This window comes from Labeo rohita, chromosome 20, assembly GCF_022985175.1.
Source record: "Labeo rohita strain BAU-BD-2019 chromosome 20, IGBB_LRoh.1.0, whole genome shotgun sequence".
In the NCBI taxonomy this organism is placed as follows: domain Eukaryota; kingdom Metazoa; phylum Chordata; class Actinopteri; order Cypriniformes; family Cyprinidae; genus Labeo; species Labeo rohita.
This window is the reverse complement of record NC_066888.1, coordinates 24,263,579-24,286,145: the sequence shown is the minus strand read 5'-3', so window position 1 is coordinate 24,286,145 and position 22,567 is coordinate 24,263,579. Positions and strand designations below refer to the sequence as shown.

The following is a 22,567-nucleotide window of genomic DNA, read 5'->3' as shown; positions in this document are numbered from 1 at the left end:
CGTTTACGACTTTGAAATGCAATGCATCCGTGAACGCAAGTAAATCAGCAGAGAGTGGGTAGGAAGTTCAGTCATGCTGACCCCGTGACTTATAGCATGTTAATGCAGATTTCAGTGTAGCGCCGGCAGCATTTTTGTGTCTGTATCTGTTTGTGTGCAGGCATAGCATTGGCCAGGCCCAGTGTGTGGGCTGAACTCAGGAAGTGGGCAGGCAGGCATGTGGCCCTCTGCCACTTGGGCCCCAGGGTTCCTATCACAGATGGCCCACTGACATTAGCCCAGGCCTGGGGTCAGCTAAGACATCATATGGAGAGAAAAAGAGAGCGAGACTCATGACATTCTCAGCCTGAAAGGATGAAAAGACAACAGCGAGAGCCTTTCAGATGAAAGACGCACAAAGACACTTTACCTTCGCTCAGGTGAGGCTCTCACAGTGCTCCGATTCGAGAAACGGAGAGCTGAGAACGGCCAGGAAAACGGTGGGTTTATTCCATGGAATCGCAGGTGAGACCACCTGTCTCCACTGGCCTGAATCAACCACATTCCTGGCAGCTTTCGTGCCGGAAAATCAGTTCGCTACGATCGAGATTCACATAAAAGCAATTTACGGTTCAGATCTATCCCAGGTACACATTTGACGTTTAATAGCATATATTTACAGACTTTTATTGCACTGGCATAAATTTATCCGACAACCTTGTCTGAACTCACCTTTACGGTATGGTAAAAGGTAAAAGTTTGAAGTTGAACGTCAGGTGCTTTTTTAAAATTAGGGTCTTTTTTTTTATCTCTTCTTTTTCCAAATAGCTCTGTCACACAGATCAGATGTTTCTTTTTTCCTTCTCTTTTTCTCACCCAGACTCTCTCTGCTCTCTGAGAGTCTGTGGCCTCCATTATTAATGTTGAAAAAAAAAAATCTGGCTTTACACACCAGGCTGGTGGACTGTACCCTATAAAACATATCATCCAGCATATGAGTCACTCCATGCTGGACGCAAGATTTTATAAGCAATCGTTTCAACAAATCCTGTTTTTCAGCAAAACCTTTTTTGGAGGGATTTTGTAGAGAATGAGGCTGGTCATAAGCATGTGTTGCTTTTTTAAAACTAGTGTTTAGTATCTTTACTATAGTTTTTTTAGTATGTATTCATATTTTGTATTACTTACATTTTTTATTTTCCATTTTATTTTAATTTTAATTAAAGATTTAGTCATTTTGTTTTGTCTGTTAAAATTATTATTATTTTTTAATCTAATTTTTAGATTTTTAAGTATAATTTTAATTATAATAATTTTTAATTATAAAATTTAATTATTTTTTAATAATAAAAAATAGACATTTACTACATAATTGTAGTAGAATTTTTAAACTAAATAAAAAATAGCCTTTTGACTCCTTAACTGCAGTTTTTTATATTTTATTTTTATTTTATTTTATTTATATTTTCATATATATATATATATATATATATATATATATATATGAAATGATACTATTAATTACTATAGTATAGTATGAAATTACTATAAATTACTATAGTAGTATCTTAGTAAGCATTAATATTTGTATTAGTTTTTTATTTATTTATTTTATTTGTAGGTTCATATAGGTTCATTTTTTTTATTTTCCATTTTCTTTTACTTTTAGTTAAAGATTTAGTCATTTTTTTAAATGTCTATTTAATTTATATTAATTTAATTTTTAATAACTGTAGTGCTTAAACTAAATTATATTATTTTAAATAGTATTTAGATAATATAATATAATATAATATAATAAATAAATAAATAAATAAATAAATAAAAATAAAAATAAATAAAAAATTAAACTAAATAAAAAAGAAGTTTTGCCTCCATATATATATGTGTTAATATATATATACTTTTTTTTTTTATTAGTATATTATTTAATTTATTTGTTTTACTTTTAGTTAACAGTCACAATAATTTCAGTGAGGCTTCTTGACTAGATTAACCAGCTAGACCAGCATAAAACCAGCATGAACCAGCATGGGAATCAATAATTCTGGTGTAGAGGCAGGCAACAGAAAAGTGGGCATAGACCACATTCAACCCTTTAATTCCCACAACTTAATATGTCTGGAGCAAGTGTGTGCATGCTAAACACTTCATCATAGTACTGCAACACAGATTTGAAACATAAAAAAATAATGTTAGAGAAGGCTGTTAGTAATGCATCATCTTTCTTTATCTGTCAGACACAGAAATACAAGATCCCTGTGCCCTAGGGAGACAGTGTGTGGCATTTCATAAGGGAATCATGCCGAGGTTTCAGAACAGGAAAGAACCAGATTAATAGAGAAAGGGAGAGGTTACTGTAATGAAACCCACCTGAATCTTCAAGCACTGAAGAGAAGAGAGCAGCTGACGTTTATTCAGCCTACTGATGCGCTGACACCGAGGCAAGGTGAGGGCCTCACTTGTATTTTTAGCCTGTGAATGGAAGGAGCCATGAGTTGAGTCACAGGGAAGAATAGACAGAAAAGAAATGGAAGGAAATGGGAAAAAAAAGAAAAATCTGCAGGCAGATGGAGAGGCAGCAGCCGTGGGTTGCTGTGACTGAGATTGTGCTGCTCTATTTAAAAACCACAGGAGTTTGTTAATGCTGCCGTGGGGTACATGTTATGTGTGTGGAGATGGAGAGACAGGAGTGTGTAAGTAAGTGGGAGGACAGAGGGAAGGAAATATAAAAACTGCCGCTAGAATCGCAGCCCTCATTACAGTGCGACACAGATCTGACCACATACTGCTGTGGGCACGACGCTTATCTGTGAACATTACAGCATGACTGTTTATGGTTTAACATTACTGCCTTTTGACCTCTGCCCTCGGTAAGCATCAATGTTTAACGTCTGAATATGGACATATTGATTTTTATGAATCAGTTTTCAGCATCAGCTAGGATTGTTTTGATAACAGAATTGATACCACTAAAATGGCATGATTTTCTATGAATATTATTATTATATTTACTGTAAATGCTTCTCAATTATGTAAACATGCTTCTCTGGTACACTACCATTCAAAAGGTTGCAGGTTAAAAATACAGTAAATACAGTAATATTGTGAGATATTATTAGAATGTATAACAACTGTTTTCTATGTTTATAAATAGAAATGTAATATATTCCTGTGATGACAATAATTAGTCGTTTGCTAAATTATTATTTTATTTTGTTTTATTTTATTTTATTTTATACATTTTATACATTTAATTTATAAAGTAATAATAAAATATGTATGTACCCTAAGCATTTGAATGCTGGTTAAAATAAAATAAAATAAAATAAAATAAAATAAAATAAAATAAAATAATAAAATAAAATAAAATAAAATAAAATAAAATAAAATAAAATAAAATAAAATAAAATAAAATAAAATAAAATAAAATAAGCAGCACAGGTATATTTGTAGCAATATCCAAAAATACATTGTATGGGTCAAAATGATTGATTTTCCTTTTTTGCCAAAAATTATTAGTATATTAAGTAAAGATCATGTTCCATGAAGATATTTTGTACATTTTTTAACATGTAATATATTCCTGTGATGACAATAATGAATTTATTACCCAGCAGCAATTACTCTCTTTCAGACCAATTTAATCACTCCTTTCCTAAATTATTAATTAATTTTATACATTTTATTTATAAAGTAATAATAAAATATGTACTTACCCTAAACATTTGAATGCTGGAAAATAAAAAATACAATAAAATAAAAAATAAATAAAATAAAATAAAATAAAATAAAATAAAATAAAATAAAATAAAATAAAATAAAGCACATGTATATTTAATTTAAGTAAAGATCATGTTCCATGAAGAAATTTTGTAAATTTTTTAGCATGAATATATCAAAACTTAATTTTTGATTGGAATTATGCATTGCTAAGAACCTAATTTGGACAACTTTAAAGGTATTTTCTCAATATTTTGAATTTTTTGCACCCTCAGATTCCAGAATTTGTATCTTGGCCAAATATTGTCCTATTCCAACAAACCATACATCAATGGAAAGCTCATTTTTTCAGCTTCCAGATGATGTATATAAATCAATTTTAAAATATTGACCCTTATGACTGGTTTTGTGGTCCAGGGTCATGTATAATACATTTTTTTGTACAACTTTTCTTTAATTATAATGTGTAGGTAATGGATAATGGCATGCTTAATCTGAAGCCAGAACAGTATCATGTTGTTTGTGATGTAGCTGAACAATGAAAATTCACTTATTAATTGAATCCATATCTATCCATCAGCTTTTGACCCAAGCTACTACATTTTGCTAAATTGCCTGAAATTACAACATTAGAACTCACTTAAATTGTTATCCCAGGTCTATAACAAAGTCTGTAATGGAGAAGGCCAATCCCCATATGCCCACTGTGCTGAGAGTGGTTCATGTTGTTCGTTTCATTGCCAGTTAAGGGAGATCTCTCTGTGATACCAAGGAGAGGAGGCTGTCACTTGTCCATCTGCGTACAGTCACACCAAACAAAGGCTGAGCAGGAAGCCATTTAACAGTGGGAGAAACTAGATCTTTATTTGGTTTCTGTCTGCATTTATCACCCATGGAGATGGCGAAAGCTGCCCAGGTTGGAAGTAAAATTGGCCATCCTTAGAGAAAAGGGGTATCAGTTTTTGGATTTACTTTTGGATTGTATTAATGCAGCAGTTTGGTGGAGACAATCGTTGGTTGCATTAGTCAGGAAGTGGCCTTAAAGAATGAAACCTCAGCTGCCAATAGCTGCCATAAGTTACCATTCCAATGTTTGGGGACTGTACTTTTCTTTTTTGAAGAAACGATTATTTTAGTTTAGCAAGAACACATTAAATTAATCAAAAATGGCAATTAAGACATTTGTTATGTTCTAGAGCGTTTTAATCAATCAATCAGTTGTGAAAAAAATTTAGCATAGTTTCCAGAAAAATATTTTCAAAATTTAATTATAAGAAATAATATTAAGAAATGTTTTGTGAGTGCCAAATCAGCATATTGAAATGATTTTTGAAGGTTTGTGTGATGCTAAAATTCAGCTTTGCCATGACAGAATAAATTGCATTTTAAAATAAAAAACTGTTATTTTAAATTGTAATAATATTTTACAATTTTGCTGTTTTTACTGTAATTTTAATCAAATAAATACAGCCTCAGTGATATGGCCCTATGAAATCTGTTTTATTAATTTCAATTTTAATTTTTCTTACAGACTCTGTTTTAATGGTAAAATTAAAGAGATATGAATCAAACAGCATGCCTAATTAATTGCAATCATGAAACATACACAATTTAACAGCAATTTAGTTTAACAAAAATGTAATTTTTAAGGCCCTATAAAATGTGTTTTTATTGTTATTGAAATTCTGTTTTCCATTAATTTTCTGGATTCAGTTTTAATAGTTTCACTAAATTGTAATAATCAAAAGCATCTCTACTGACTTGATTTTATATATATATATATATATATATATATATATATATAGATATATATAGATATAGATATAGATATTGTTATTGTTATTATTTTATTTATTTATTTATTTTCAGAAACAGTGTTGTGTATTTACATTTTTTTCAGGTAAATAAATTCTATTAAATATTTTCTCACGTAAATATTCCTTAAAAAATAATGTTTTACTAATTTTATTATTAGTAGTAATACAATCGTTACATTTAAGTATATTTTTGTAACAGTTTCTTCAAGTTAGGCTGAACTTTAATTTTGACGGGTTGCTGTGAAGACCTTAAGACAATAGTTTTTCTTTTCTCAAAAGAAATGAAAAAATGCTTATGAAGTGACTCTTAGAGCAGTTCTAAAGATTATGTTTGTGTTCATGTACTCATATATTAAGGTGGCAGAGGCTGAAAACACAGTGAGCGTCACACTCGCATCAGTATGTGTGTAGTAAACAAAACTGTGTGTCTACGCCATTTATTCAAAGGACATGCAGGATTAATATTTAAATAGTATGTTTGCAGCTTAATATTCACAGACACTAGTCCATATCACAATTTGATTTAAATGTACTGACCTACTTTTGATTTATACATCCAAAATTTGTCAAATTCCGTGACATTCCGTGGTATATAGTAAATTCCATTTTTATGACTGGATTCTGCGATTCCATCCACATTTTGCACATAGGAAGCATAAAGATACTTCTTTTAAAAACTTATATTCAAAAATCTTACTGACCCCAAACTTTGTAACGGTACTGTGTATTTTTTTCTCTTCTTTTAAATGTCTAGACTCGATTCGGTTTATGTGTTCGCATAAAATACATTATGGCATTCCACATCCAATGTATATTTTGCAGTGTGTACACAGAAACTTAGTCGGTGTTAAACAACACCGGTGGACTGCCTGTGGGGATATCCCGTCAGCAGGTAGACATAAACACACTGAGAGATCCTCACACACTCAAACTCTAGCATATGCAGGGCACGCATGTCTGGCCCATGGAGAGGGAGGAATGTGGAAAACCTCGTAACGCACCTCTGATTTTCCACTCCTGCTGCGTACACATCCCATTATCAGTTTTATAAGAACGCTGGAAATTCCACCAGTGAGGTGGCTCCAGTGCACAGATGCCCCGGGCGGCACGGCCGCTACATTCCTGACTGGGGGGCCTCTTTCCGAGACAACTTAGGGTGGCCCCTTCATGGCTCGTTTAATAGCGATATAAAAAAACTAGTATGCTCCTTTTCCCCACCTCTCCACTCATCAGCATGCAATGCAACACCACATAATGCGTGTGTATATAGTTGCATGCGTGCGTGTGATAATACTGTGACCTCATGAGCTGGCAGGTCAAGCAGTCGTTCGCTCAGCGTTTGTTGATTTAAAAGTAATTAAACACAGGTTGAATGTTTTTAGCGATGGAAAATCGAAAAGGAACTGTTGATAGATTTCTAATGTGTCATGGAAGAGGATTGGTTGCATAACACGCAGGGTGGACAAAGGGTTTCTAAGCCAGACTTCAGTTTGAATGTTATTTCATTGTTGTTAGTGCTTGAAATGGGTGGATTTATGGTTGTCATAACATATTTTGTCAAGAGCGACACCAGAAAATCATCCTGTAGACGTAATACAGACAACACAATGCAAAATGTTATGTAGCAATACCTCTTACCTTCTAGAAGTTATAAAAGTCTGTGTCAGATATATAAATATGCAAAGAGTTCAAAAACAGTGCAGTGCGTATGAATCAGGCTTATTCAGCAAATAAACAGTCACGCCTGGAATTCATTTAACTCTCTATTTTACACAGTAACAATGGTATTGGGTAGTTTTTTTTTTTTTTGTTTTTTTTTTTTAATCCATATTAACACACTTGGAATGTGTGACGTCTTCATCTGAGATTGTTGAACAGATTTGACGTAGTCGCATTTCACTACAACTCAACAATAGAAAGAGCGGCTAATCTGGGTTAAAATGGGATCAACCTTGTTTTGCTTCAGAAGTGTTACAATCCATTTTTGGTAGAATTTGATGGTTCCGCTCTAAATTTATCCCAGAAGTACTTTCAGATTATAGCAACACGTGTTGATCAGGCGCAGCTGTGACGTGGCAGCTTTAGCAGCTTTCAGATAAAGCATCATTAATTGCGTAGTATTTGGGTGTCCTTTCTATATTAATCTCAAACTGTGTCTTAATCAGGTGCTGCAGTGACGTAGCAGGTGACAAGTTTCGTGAATATGACAGATTACAAATTATTAGAATGCTCCTTTCTATATTTACTGCACAACTATTTTTAGCTAGAAGGCTTTAGCAGTTTTTGGATCGTGGGTGACAAATATTACTGACTATTGCTTACTAAGAACAGGTTATGTGAATCCAAAATATACACTTTAACTAGCAATTTATCTGTGATAAATATTTCATATTTAATGTCATTTGCCATATTTTTTACATTTAGTTTTCATTTGTCACCCTGTAACTCTTAAAGGTCCACCGAAGTGCTTTGAAACACGCAGCGTTATTCTGTGTTGACGTAATTTCGACTGAAACAGGAAGACATATCCAGCAGTTCCGCCCCCGTTTTAAAACAGCCAATAGCGTTTATATCACAGCTGGGGCTGTTGAGCTGCGTACAGCCGTGTTTTGACAGCATATGACAGCCACAATCTCATCCATATCGCATTATCTATATATAAAATAGCACTCTATGTAGAATTCAAATGTGTCTGTGACATTTTGTGGTCTGCGCAAAAACATGCATATGATTTGCTACGTGCTATCATGTCTCTGGCGGTTTGTGTGACACAAGGAAAACCATACTTCATTCACAACAACGGAATGCATATTTACAGGCAAACAGATAGATAATGTGACTGTAATTCAGGTTTGTCCAGCATGTATACGCGTTAATCGGATGACGTCGGGCCTCAGACGGAGATCACGTGCGACATGTATTTAAAGGGATAGTTCACCCAAAAATGAAAATTTTGTCATAATTTACTCACCGTCATGTCATTTAAAACCATTCCTAGAGTGTTTTTTGTCTTATGGTGATCAAAAAGAAGATATATGTGACCCTGGACCACAAAACCAGTCTTAAGTAGCACGGGTATATTTGTAGCAATAGCCAAAAATACATTGTATGGGTCAAAATGATCCATTTTTCTTTTATGCAATAAAATTATTAGGATTTTAAGTAAAGATCATGTTACATGAAGATATTTTGTTATTTTCCTACCGTAAATATACCAAAATTTAATTTTTGATTAGTAATATGCATTGCTAAGAGTTTCATTTGGACACCTTTTTTTTTTTTTTTTATGCACTCTCAGATTCCAGATTTTCAAATAGTTGTATCTGTCAAATGTTGTCCTGTCCTAACAAACCATAGATCAGTGGAAGCTATGTATTCAAATTTCAGATGACTTATAAATCTCATTTTTGAAAAATTGACCCTTGTTGACTGGTTGTGTGGTCCAGGGTCACATATTGACGAATGCTGGTAATCAAACATTGATTTCCATAGTATTTCTTTCCTTACTATGGAATTCAGTGGGGACCAACAACTGTTTGGTTTTTCAAAATTCTTTAAAATATCTTTTGTGTTCATCAAACTTAAAGAAACTTATATAGGTTTGGAACAACATGAGGGTGAGTAAATAAATTTTCATTTCTGGCTGAACTATTCCTTAAATCTTTCAAATGTTCAATTATGCATGTATGCTTGGACAGAACGACAGAATCTGTAGCTCAATTATAACTGCAGATGTACATATATTTAGTGGGGCAGTTAGACCTCAGCTGCAAGCGTTTTTGCTTCATTTAAAATAAATAAAAAAACGGCCATGATTTGCCTATGCGGTTTGTTTATGTGTTTATTTACTTCTCTTAGCCCTAGTCTGATGTGTCTCCAGGGATAAATGTAAATACACACGTACAAACAAGCTCTCCTAGGATCCGTACACACCCTTAAGAGACGTACACAAACAGCATACGTACACACTTAAACATTCAAGAGGCCTCATGTGTGCGTTCCTGCTCGAGGCCAGATGATGAGGACTTGTTTGCAATGGGGGCCAGCAGTGACCTCAGACGCATAACAGAGAAGCTAGTGTACCCCTCCACCCTTCTGACACACACACACATAGTCTCGCACAGCGCAGTTTGTATACCCCTCCGCCCCAGTGAGACAGCGCAGCATCTGTTATGTAAGTCACACACACACGCTGCCAGAGTTCACCGCGAGGTTCTCGACCGAGTTAGGCGGTGGACCTCAGTGACACCTCGTCCCCTCCATCTGCGAGGAGGTCTGCATTGTCAGAGACACAAAAGAGGGCATCCTGGGTGTTACGCAACACACATCTTGGGATTTTGTAGGCTTATTCCTTTTTGCGCTGAATTGTATTTGTTCCACACTTAGCTCAGATCTCTGAGGACAAATGGCTGAAGCAAGAACTTCATTGTCTGGATCTGATTCTGTAAGACAGGGCTTTCCCCCAGAGAGTCAGCTTATGACATCAACTGAACTTTCCTCTCTTCCACAGTTACACGTTCCTGAAAACTGAAAAAAGGTTCCGTGTCTGTCAGGTGAAATGAATGTTCGAGTTGTTTGACTGTGGCAGACGTGTTTTTAAGACTGAAATCGGAGGGGAAATTGCCTGTTGAAATTGCAATGGTCGTTCCGACTGGAGCGTTTGATTTGTGTCTGGGCATGGGTGTTGTTTTCACTTTGAGAGGTGCTGATAGACAATAGTTTGCTTTTAGAATGACATACTCAGTGTTGACTTAAAAGTAATGCAAAAAATGAGAAACCTGAGTAGTGAATTAGAGTTTACAGTCTACAGAAATAAATGTGACCCTGGACCACAAAACCAGTCATAAGTAGCACGGGTATATTTGTAGCAGTAGCCTATAATACATTGTATGTGTCAAAATTATTGTCATTAGGATATTTAGGATATTAGGATCATTAGGGCAATTCACACATAAACAATTCTTGAGACGTGGTTGTTTTTAGGGAATCACAGTCGTACAGCATTAACATTGTAGTCCAATTCACAAACATGATTCTTATGACCTGGCTCTCTTTAGTGAATTTAATGTAGTCTGATTCAGTAACTGATTCTTTTAATGAATCATTCAAAAATATTTACAAACTCAGGAGTTACCTATGTGAATTAACTGAATTATCTCACTGAATCTGTTAAAATGCTTCTTGAATCAATATCTGGCTCACTAAACCGCTATATGACTCACAATCATAGAGCATTAACATTGTAGTCTGATTCACAAACGTGATTCTTGTGACCTGGCTCTCTTTAGTGAATCATACATACAACTTAACCAGTGTATTCTAAATAAATAACAAATGACTCTTATGATTCTTTTTGATTCAATGTGTAGTCTGATTCAGTAACTAATTATTTTAATAAATCATTCAAAAAGACTCACAAACTCAGGAGTTACCTATGTGAATTAACTGAACTATGACTCACATAGTAAATTTGTTGTTGTTATTCATCTGTTTTTATTTTTTTGTATTGACCAATTCTGGAAATTGTAGTTTCAATATGCCAGTCAATATAGATGCTGTAATAAGGTCTGTGTTATTACAGTCTAATTTGGCTCTAATTTGCTGATTGTTTTATGAGTTCACAGGGGAATCTGGTAACCCAAAGAAGTATCTGTTTTTGCTGTTCACTGCTCCTCAGTAATACATGTGACTCAGCTGAATGCAACCACTGTACAGACATGATACGGAACAAGCTGAGCGGGAAACACGGGCACACGGAAAGGCTCAGCTGCATGTCAATGGAACTGGAAAAACAATTATCTTAATTTCGCATTGAGGGGTTTCGTCCCAGTGCTGGGAGAGGCTGAGAAATTGTGAATGAGCAGTTCCATCCCCACTGTGCTGCCTTTGTGATGTCTTTTAGAAATGGAAATTCACGGTCAAATTACACTACGGACCAGTCTCTGGAAATGAACATGCCCGGAGAGAGGACTCGTCACGTTATGACAGATGTGGAAAACGCCAGAGAGCTGCTTGATTTTCCACTTTCCAAGCAGCTTGGAAAACTAATTTCTCATAGAGACTCACAACAAGGGAAAGAAAAAAACGACAATGCCATCAGAAAGTGCTTTGTGCTTGTTTGCGCAAATATGCGCATTTGCGTGCTAGTGCCCAGCTTTTCCATCGGTAGTATTTGGTCTGGGGAAATCTGGCCCGTTCCTCCATTTCTTTTTCCTCCAGTGGTACCCAGAGTTTCCAAGCCTGGAACTGTTAATCACTGTTTGTTCTCAGCCCAAGTGTGTGTGGCGGACCCCAATTCCATAGCCGGAAAACCTGTTCTACTCAGAGCAAACCTAACAAAAAAAAACAATTTATCATTCTTCACCTCATTTCCTTTGTCTCCTCACTCAAAGACAGCTATAGAGATTTGCTCTTGCATGTGGGCGGATGTGTACGTGAGTGCGAGCGAGTTAGTCTCCTGCACTGTTGTGGTGTTGTAGCTACAGTCTTGTGGGAGTTTAGTTCGCACCTTTACATTACCACTTCCTCCAACGTCATCAACACAGTTCCGGCCTCGAAAGTAGTAGTCGTTGTTTGGATCTCAGCGTTGCAATCTGGGAGGCCACCCAAGATTGTGTGTGGACTGTCTTTCTGTGATTGTAATCTTAGTGTTGGTGCAAACATCTTTTCAGTTACTTTCACTATTTTGAACAACTCGATGGAAAGGATTAGTAAATACATTAAAATCACAATCGTGTATTCTAAGGTAATATCTTGTTTCTCTTTAATTCAGCAGCTCCTCAGAGGTTCAAAGCCACTCAAGAAATGTCTTAAAAATCTGTCCCCACTGTGCGTACACTTGAGGCCCTTTCAGGGATAGAGACAGGCAGATTTAGATAAGAAGACTGCATCAATATATTGTCTGACACTTCTCTTTACATCTGATCCGTAGAAGCTTGTTTCTGCTTCAGAGTAATATATATATTTATATCTCACAATGCAACTTCATATTGTACACTATGCTTTATTTCTCATTTTTAATTTTATTTCAAAATTACCTGCTTTATTTTTTACTCTTAGGGTAAAAACAGGCTTCCGTTTGTGAGGTCTGTCAAAAATGTTGAATATTATTTATTTTAGCCACCTCTTGCATGCTAAAAAGGACCGGGTGAACTGATTGCAATTTAGGTGTACTTTAAAAAATAATTTTCCTGGCAACAGTCTGTACAAACAGACTTTTAGAAGTGACCGCCAAAAAATGCATCTGAAAAGGCTATCTGAAAATGTATCTTACGTTGGCCAGCCGATGAGTTAAAGGCACAAAGCCAGGGCTAAAGAGCAGCCGTTGTAGAGGAAGTGGAGATGCTGTTATTTTACTGAAGATGCCATAATTATGATGCCACAGTGGCTTCCTCTCCATCCTCACACAGCTGTGACAGTTCCACCCTCAGCACTTGAGCCAGACACCAAAGACGCTTTGTCTCTCTGTCAGATTCCTGGAAGTAGAGGCTTTAATCGCATTACACAGATAGGCCCAATTTGTGGAAAAGGCCTTACTCTGATAAAGATCTTAGCATCCAGAATTGTTTGCAGTTGGTGTCAGTAGAGCGAGACGACTCTTGACAGTGTTCTTTCGGTGGGAAAAGGAAATATGCCGATTCCTGGGAAAGTTGGCACCTGGACGGCATGACGAGGTGTGACTCCGGTTCTGTTATTGTGCGTGTGGGACACAAGCTACTTTACAAGCTCTTCCCACGGGCACTGCATAAAGACAGGGTCCTGTTTTTGGAAATACAACTATGTCCTTAGGACTCAAGTGGCTCAAAATGCTCTCCCTCCCTCTCTATTTCCGCTGGATTATGTGGCCTTGACTGCCAGGCTTGACTGTAGTGGGCCACTTTAGTCCTGCACTTCAATATTAATGCATTGGGAGGCTTTCGGAGGGGGCTGTTATTATCTCCAGCGCATGTCTGTCTCCAGCACAGTGACAGTTAAAGGGACAGGCGCCACAGAGCAAACAGGCTCGTGTTCTCTATGATGTGGGCCAGCCGGCAGAGCCCAGAGAAACACTGCGGGGTGACTGATTGATATTCTTGGCCCCCAGGATCGTCCCCCGTGGCCTGTATTCACTCTTAATTATAGGAGTGGTTGAAGGGCAGGGCACTCTCTCGCCAGTAATAATATTATTCTATCGGGTCTTGGGGGAGAGCCGCAAAATGTCAAATTTTCTCAGCTCCGTTAATGGCTTGGTGATGCACTCTGATCATGGGTAAAATCCTCCTGTGTAGCTGGAAATGGAGCATGGTCGAGGTCGAATCAGCATATTGCTCTGTCTGCTGTTCTTGTGCAGTGTGTAAGCGACTCGTTTACGCGTTAACCACCGTCGGTTCTTCTCAGGAAACTCTTTGTCTCGAAGAAGGGCTATCAGGGCAGCAGCACAGCCTCCTCGACGCTGGTGTTGGTTTAAAAACAGCTCAGTGCAGACACAGCAGAGTGGATATCAAAGGCCAGAGAATGGCATGACCACGGCACTGTTATCCCTGCAGTGGTGAATCAGCAATTCACCCCCTGGAAACAGCTTTCCTCAGTGTTTGTGGTATAGCAATGCTACAGTAGATCTACTTTTCAGAAAGACAACAGTAAGTCTAATGTACTCTCCGTGTTCCCTGAAGTGCTGTTCAAGTAGGCCCACAACTCTTCCTCTTACTTTTAACAGCTGTGATGCTCCTTTTCTTGGAAGTGTCTCTTGGTAGAAGTGTGATCGTGAGTAATCCATGCGAGAAGGCTCTTGCATTAGTTCCTGGACTCTGTGTCACCTTTGACCTAAGCATATACATGTTCATTGAACATGTCATCGGGGTTACGGAAAAGTCTTACGGGCCACTTCCCTTCAGTGTGAAACTTCTTGACTTCCTTAAAGTCTGCTTGTCGCTGATTGGGTTTTGCAACATTCTGAATTCTGTCCATCTATTCTTCTATAAAATAGACCAGCTGTTCTGGCAGTGATACGTTCTTTCTAGATTTACAGAAAGTTGTGGTTTGTAGGTGCAGAACTGATTTGAGTATTGAAATATTTCTGGACACCCTCATTGACTGAGTTCTTTCTGATGTATAGAAGGAAATATTATATAATCATGCTTCGCTTGTGAGTTGTGTAATGCAGGTTTCAGGAAATTTCATCATAAATCAAGACTGAAAAATCAGAGTTCGAGTTTGCGGGGATGGAAGGAGTCGCGCCGTGTTACGAGACTGCTGCACAGGAAGTGCTGTTTACCCCCCTAGGAGAAAGCAGTGGGTTATTGGTTAGAGGATGCTGCTGAAAGCAGCTGGTTTCTCACTACAGGTCTATCAAAGACCATTACAGGAAGACCTTCTTCCTGCTGCAATACCTAATATCCAGGAAGAAAACTGTCTAGCCTCACCTCAGATAATTTAGCAGGAAATCGTACACTGTATTAGTCTCCCATTACTCTCTAACCAACAGTCTGGAATGACGTACTGCATTTTCAAATGTGTTATTTTGTGTTTCACTCTGACTGGTGCCATTGCTGATTGGGTGTTAATAGCCATTGCTGCCTCAAGTCTCCGGACTCCTCAACCTTGAGTTGGTATGTTTATATATGGTGGGCTTCTATAAAAGGAGCGCATGTCTCTCACAGGGTAATGGCACTGTGCGGTGGTTGTGCTGCCCGAGCCCATCAATTACACAGCCGTAAAGCTCTCATTTCAGCCCAAATAGCTGCCATTGCTGTGTCAAAGTCCCCACCAAACTGCCTGGGTACTTTTAACAACCGCCCTCCCCCTCGGCTGAAGTAAATTGGTGAAAAGGCATGTTAGAGAGAAAATGAGTGGAAACTGGACAGACGGGGCCTGGATGTATTTTACAGACTGACTCAGACACCAGCTCAGCGCCAGCTTCTTGACTTGTATAACAGTGCGGAGATTGGAACAGATAGAGCGAGCTTGACTCACGGTGCTATCATGGAGAATCTGCTCTTGTTTTTCTTTAGTAGAGGAAGGAGAGAGAAGAACAGAAGGACAAGTGGGCGGACTCGCCTTACACGGCAAAAGACAGCTGAACCCGGTGACCTCGCCATCGTCCTCGAGGAGAGGTTCTTATTGGGCCCTCGGCCAGCATGGAGGCCGGGAATGGGGTGTTCTGCGAACGGGTTCCTCGAGCCGTTCTCTCGGGGTGCTTGTTACGGTTCTGTGTTACTATCGCACCCGATGTAATGTGCCCAAGCTTGTGCGATAGAAGTCACACTTCCCCCGTTTCAATCTCAGGGGAGGATTCTCTTGGCAGCGGATGGACTCGCGCTGACGTTGGCACCGCTCCTTCGCCGCGGCCCGCCTCTGATCCGAAAAGAGCGCCGCTTGTGAAAGGGGTGACGGGGATGGTAACTGGTCCACTCATCCCCCAATGACGTAAATGTCACTTCCCCCTTTCAGTCTGGGCCCTAGAAGTCAGATGCACGGCGAAGCGAAGGGCTGGAGAAGATGACACTGATTAGCTCGCTCTGGGGGCGACTGTCGTGGCTTGCGCAGGATGGCCGTGGCACTCTGTGATTAATGCCCATTAAACACCATGTGGCTCCAATTTGTTGCAGCCCAAATCCTGTCTCCCAATGCGCTGATTACAGTGTGAAAGCTCAGCTTCTTCTACACCTGCTGGATTGAGGAGATGCTCATTGTGCCTCATTCTTGGTCATGTGGTTCCGCTGACTCTTTAGATAAACAAGCAACGGAGAGACAGCACTCCCTCTGGAACTTTGCCTAATCAACAGTGTGTGATCAGGGCTTTATAGCTCGTCTAAATCACAATAAACCATGAGACTTAAATATTTTCGTTTCAGCAGTTTTGTTTGACTAGAAAACCTCTAGAGGTATTTGCCTCGTGATGTTTCAAATTAGTCGTGAGCAATGAATCAATTTCTCGCCTTTTAAGACTGGACAACTCGTAAATCATTGAATACCTAACATAATTCTCAACAGGGGTATCTGGCTGGTTCTGTTATGTGTCTTTTATTATCTTGAAATTCTTGCAAAGCATTTGAATTGTTCTTGACGTTGGAGCCGTGCTATAATGGTTGCTGTAATTTTTTTAGATATACATTGTTGTGTTTAGTTTCCTCTGTATTCCGTGTATATGTTTAGTTTCCGAACACACCATGACATATGTAAAAGTAGTTCTTCTGATTGGACGGCCAACCCACTGACCAGAAACGAACCCTTCTTTGTCAGTCTACTGGTAAGACCAGACATTAGTGAAAAGCACAGAAAACCAATCTTGCCACTTTTGTTTCAGATCTCGATTTTGGCCTGTCATTGGAGCTAATTCGAGTACAAGCCAGCCTGCGCCGTCAGGAAATCCACTTAGCCCGATTTCCCGGCTCTTGTGAGGGGTAACATGACACTAGACCCCAGCCGTCAGGGGAACACTCACCGCCCAACAATAAAACGTGTGACTCTGATGTCATGACCACAACTATGCGCCGAATTCCTCGCTGATGCACTCATCTATCAGAGGTGCTCTTTCCATTAAAACGCCCTGTCATGAAGAGACATGGGAATCAAAGGGTGGAAGGAAGCAGAGAGAAAGATGGAAGGCGGGGGGGATTCGGTGGGGGATTGTGTGCAGCTGGGGCTGAAGGAGAACAACAGAGCCTACTGATTTGTTTGTTTGCGCTGGGAGACATGTGATGGTTTAACGGGATCCTTTCCTTTTTTCTGCTTTCTTTTTTAAGACTAAGCCGAAGGAGGGAGCTGTCACCTTTGTTGGTTGTGTCATTTGTCAAAAGTACTTTCCAGTTTCCTTCCATAAATTTTTAAGTCGCCCCATTAAATATAAGGTAATTGCATTGTCTCTATATGGCGCCTGGAGCTACAAGTCCTATTAAAGAGGCACAAAGGCAGCGAGTGTTAAGAGTATTTATTAAAAAGAATGATATTAATTATGGAGGAGGATGAGGAAGAGAGTGCGAGATGAGGAGAACTTGTGTAGATTTGTTCGTATAGTTGCCAGTGTTGCGCATATCGATGATGGGGATTTGACTGGTGTTGGTTCGATCTATTCTGGGTAGTAACAGTTCCTCCTCACCCTATTATTTGTCCCCAGCTGGGCTTCATTAAACAGACTTCCTCGGCTCGGCTCGGAAAAGATGGCGTCATAGTTCGTCAGACATGCAAGAGAATGCAAAATGATACACGGGCAGAGGAAAAGAGGTTTAAAAGAGAATGAGTAAAAGAGGAAATGAGAGGGAGTGCTGAGCGCAATGGAGGTGTCAGGGTGAGGCAGGTGCACCTGACAGAGTGCACATTGGTTCCCATGGTTGCGGGGCCGGTACGATGAGTGGCGAGTCAGAATGATGACAGCTCTTCTAGCCCCAGGGCCCTTCCTCCTCCGTGATACATTTAGCTTCTTAATGCCACCTCAAATGATCTTGCTAACTTTCCTGTATTACTCTGCATGAATTTTTTAGCACCCTGAATAATGTTGTGGAAGTGAGGCAACAGGAAGGCTCGTCGCCTTGACAAATTTTACTCAAAGGATGTGGTCGCTGACCACGTGCAATATTGGAGCCGGGTTAGTGTAAATAAGGTTAAATGCACTGAGCTAGACTCGGCCGCTTGGCTGTTGGGCAGGATGTGTCCAATAAACTGCCTATATAAATCGTTATCTGAAATTCTGTGACTCACATACTGCAGATCTCTCTAAAAATGTCCATAAATAAATAAAAAAAGACAAACCTGGCATTGTGCCTTTGCATCTTAGCACGCAACACACATTAAAAATAGAACTGGAACATTCGGATAAAGAATTCTTTAAGTGTTTTGATATTACATAAGATCCATGTGAACAAGTAGGACTTCCTCCTGGTTCACCAGGCTGCACGATTTCATTTTTATTAGGAGTTTGTTTTCTCTCACTGAAGTAAATGGAAATGGATTAGGGTAGAAATGGCTTCATAATAATATATTTTCTGTGTCAGTTCTGTAATCCTATTCACTTTAAGACAAAGAGGCAGAAAATGGTGTGAGGATGTTGGGAAGGGGGTTGGAAACGCATTTATGCCATGACATTATATGGCGCGTTTTCCACCGAAGTCATTTTGCTGAAATTACCCAGACCATTGAAATAGAAAATATGCATTCACTTGTCACTCTTTACATTTTAATTCACACACTGTGGAGTGGCACAGAGCAGAGAGCTTTGACAAAATGTGCCACATGTCCTCAAGTACTTTCAAATGATAATTTCCAGGGGAAAAAAGTGGAGGCATATAATTACAGGCAGTTATTTATACCCTGTACATCTCCAATTCATCGCCTGTTCATTTAGCTAACAGCTCCAAGTTGGGTCTCTATTTTGGATGCTTTTTAAGATGAAGCACTCATCATTTCCCCCATCACAGCACATCTCAGTGGTAAGAATAGTTGCCCTTGTGAGTTCTTGATGGCCTGTTGTGGGTGAGCTCCTTGGTTGTGGGTGAGCTTCTTGGTAAAGGGTTTTGAACAAGTAATCTAAATACTGTAGCTGGACTTTGTCTCCCAAAAGCATCATAAGTTTACATAGAAACCATTGGTGTACTGACACCAAAGTGCTGAAACCCATTTTAGCAATCAGAATATACTGTACTTCACTCCATAAGTGATCCGGCTGATGATTTGTACATTGGCATGCGAAAGTTTGGGAACCCCTTGCAGAATCTGTAAAAATGTAAATCATTTTAACAAAATAAGACAGATCATACACTGTCCCGAGTAAGATATTTTACATAAAAGATGGTTACATATAGTCCACAAGACAAAAAAAATTATTAAAACTACCCGCTTCAAAAGTTTAGGAACCCTTGGTTCTTAATCCGGTGTGTGGTTAGCTGGATGATCTATGACTGTTTTTTTTGTTTTGTGATGGTTGTTCATGAGTCCATTGTTTGTTCTGAACAGTTAAACTGAGCACTGTTCTTCAGAAAAAATCCTTCAGGTCCTGCAGATTCTTCAGTTTTCCAGCATCTTTTGCATATTTTAACCCTTCCCAGGAGTGACTGTATGATTTTGAGATCCATCTTTTCACACTGAAGACAACTGAGGGACTCAAACACAACAATTAAAAAAGTTTCAAACACTCACTCATGCTCCAGAAAGAGCCGGGGGGTGAAAACTTTTGAACAGGATGAAGATGTCCAAATTTTTCTTATTTTGTTAAAATATCTTTTTTTCTCCAGAAGATACTGCATGTTTCCCAGAAGACAAATTAAGTACAATTTAGCTTGATCTTCAAATTCAAAAAGTTTTCACCCCCCAGCACTTAATGCATCGTGTTTCTTTCTGGAGCATCAGTGAATGTTTGAACCTTTTTTAATAGCTGTGTTTGAGTCCTCAGTGTGAGAAGATGGATCTCAAAATCATAAACATATAATATAAATAACAACATTTGAGCAAAAATAAAAATATTTCCTTCTGGAGCATCAGTGAATGTTTAACTGTTCAGAACAAACAAGGGACTCATGAACAACCATCACAAAACAAATAAAAACAATCATCAAGGTAACCACACACAGTATTAAGAACCAAAGGTTCCCAAACTTTTGAAAGGGGTTATATTAATAATTTCAGCTTTTTTTTCAGCTATATTAAAAATCTTTTATGTAAAATATCTTACTCAGGACAGCACTAAATAAAAACTAACATGCATTTTGTATGATCTTTCTTGTTTTGTTAAAATTGTTCACATTTTCACAGCTTCTGCAAGGGGTTCCCAAACGTTCGCACATCACTGTATAGACATACTGAACCTTCCTTACAATGGCATTGCTAAAACGTTTCGAAAGTCTGATGTCTTGATTTGGTGTGCAGCGCGATATATGCGAGCTCTGGTGAAAGGGTTTTTTTGTTGTTGTTGCGGGTGAGAGGAAGTGTTGCCTGTGTTTACCCTGGGTGAGCTCCACTGCAGATTGTGATGCAACCTCACAGAAATGTCTTGTTTTTCTGGGTTAGCTGAGCTTGTCTTAGTGCAGCAGAGCAGCATAATGGTGTTTGTAATATCTCCAGCCCTCGGGCACATTTTAGATTGCGAGGCTGAAGAGCACAGCTTGGCTGCATTCACTCTAAGGCAGGGAGCATGAAAACACAGTGAAGTATGCTTCTCTACATGGACTTTTGGAGAGCAGGCCTGAATAGCACTACAAAGGCTAAGCAAATTGTTTAACTAAGAACTAAGACCTTAAGGTTATGGTCTTTGTCGAGCAGCTTCTTCTGGTATCTTTATTTTCTCATCATAGAATAAATGGATGGATGTGCTGTGCATGCATTCAATTTGCAGTTGCGTTCCATTGTCCTGTTTCAGTCCTGGTATCATAAGAGCCTTTTTATAGCAATATTACAGCTAATTTCATTCGCCATCATAGACTGCTGGCCAAGGTTCAGTCTCATCCAGGCACAAACAATGGAGTCCTGTGGTTGTCGTTTGGGTTCTTTGCTATTTTAATGTCTTGAAGGCCTTTTTAGCGCCTGTGTTGTTAAAGGCAACAAATTGTGTCAGTTTTTTGTTTATGATAGAAAAACCTCATTCTGGCAGGTTACCAATCACTATAATTATGGCCAGTGTTTAATTATGCTATGGTATGGCAAAAGTCCAGGAAAAAAAATTAGAGAACAGTGTGTAAGATGCCATCGTGCAGATGTCAGATGAAGGAAAGGTTGATGTTTAATCAGTTTGAGTCTGTACTGGCATGTCTCATAACATTTATTATATTGCGATAATATCCCACAGACAGATTCTTCATTGCAATATGGTTTGTGCATAAACACATCAGAGGATTCATATTAATAGAGCACGATTGCTCCAAAGGGAGTGGAAATATTGTTGTAGCAGATGCTCAGTTCCAGTTTATTTATTCGATATGAAGACCCTTCAGCTACACTGATAGTCTCTATACAGTCTCACATTATCATTAAACTTGTTTCCTTTCATTGTCTCTACAGTGGTCTGCACAATCTCAGCACCCTGGCCAGGGGATCTTACTTGTCACCCCATTGCCCAGCCTTCGCCTGCCTAACCTGACTACCATAGAGGAAACAGCGTGAGGCCTTTACCCTGAGAAACAAGCAGATCCCAGACTTACAGAGAACCTTTGGGTGAGTTCACAATGTTACAACACACAAGAGCAAATACAGCAGGATGCGGAATATCTGGGAGGCCATGAAGGACCCAGGTGTTTAATGTGGAAAAGTGAGGTTAGGGAGACACATGTTCCTCGGGCTGTGCATCTGGTGGGACCGTGTGCTGAGGTTGCATGCCTCACAGATGCAGTCGGAAGATAAAAGTGCATCGCTGATTATATCTGATTTACCACGGCTAATAAAACTTTTGATCAGCATGGGAGTGGAATCATATAGATGAATCAATATTTAAGAGTGCCTTTAGTGAGTTCAAAGATCAAAAAGGTTATTTTGTTATCGATTCCGGATTTTAGTCCTCTACATGTAATTCCTAATGTCCGTTAACTTAAAGGAGAAGTTCACCTCCGGAGCTAAAATTTGCAAATAATTTACTCACCCCCTAGTCATCCAAGATGTCTATGTCTGTCTTTCTTCAGTCGTAAAGAAATTATGTTTCTTGAGGAAAACATTCCAAAATTTTCCTCCATATAGTGGACTTCAATGTTGCCCGCGAGTTTGAACTTCCAAAACGCATATTCAGAGGGCTCTAAATGTTCCCAGCCAAGGAAGAAGGGGCTTATCTAGTGAAATGATGGGTTATTTAAAAAAAAGTACAATTTATACACATTTTTAACCTCAAATGCTCATCTTGTCTAGCTCTGCGATGCAATGCGCATGCGAACTCTGTGTATTTCGTGTCAATACAGTTGTATGTACAGGTGTATGTCAACAAACTCCCATCTCATTTTCTCCTCCAACTTCAAAATCGTCAAGTACCAACAAGTACCAACCCAGTGTTTACAAAGCATGCAAGTGAATAAGGAGGGTCAAACACCCTTTACAAAAAAGGTATAACAGCAATATAGAATGATTTTGTTGAAGTTGGAGGAGAATATGAGATGGGATTT

The 22,567-nt window shown here is 38.6% G+C and overlaps 1 protein-coding gene across 3 annotated transcripts in view; it reads left to right on the top strand.

Moving 5' to 3' along the window:
* The window catches only part of hivep2a (HIVEP zinc finger 2a), a 90,173-nt gene that overhangs the window by 45,417 nt on the left and 22,189 nt on the right, over nt 1-22,567 (top strand). For all 3 annotated transcript variants that reach the window (XM_051137835.1, XM_051137832.1, XM_051137834.1), the window contains one exon: nt 21,483-21,635. The gene's annotated coding sequence lies outside the window, so the exon portion shown is untranslated. The remainder of the gene's footprint in view (nt 1-21,482; nt 21,636-22,567) is intronic.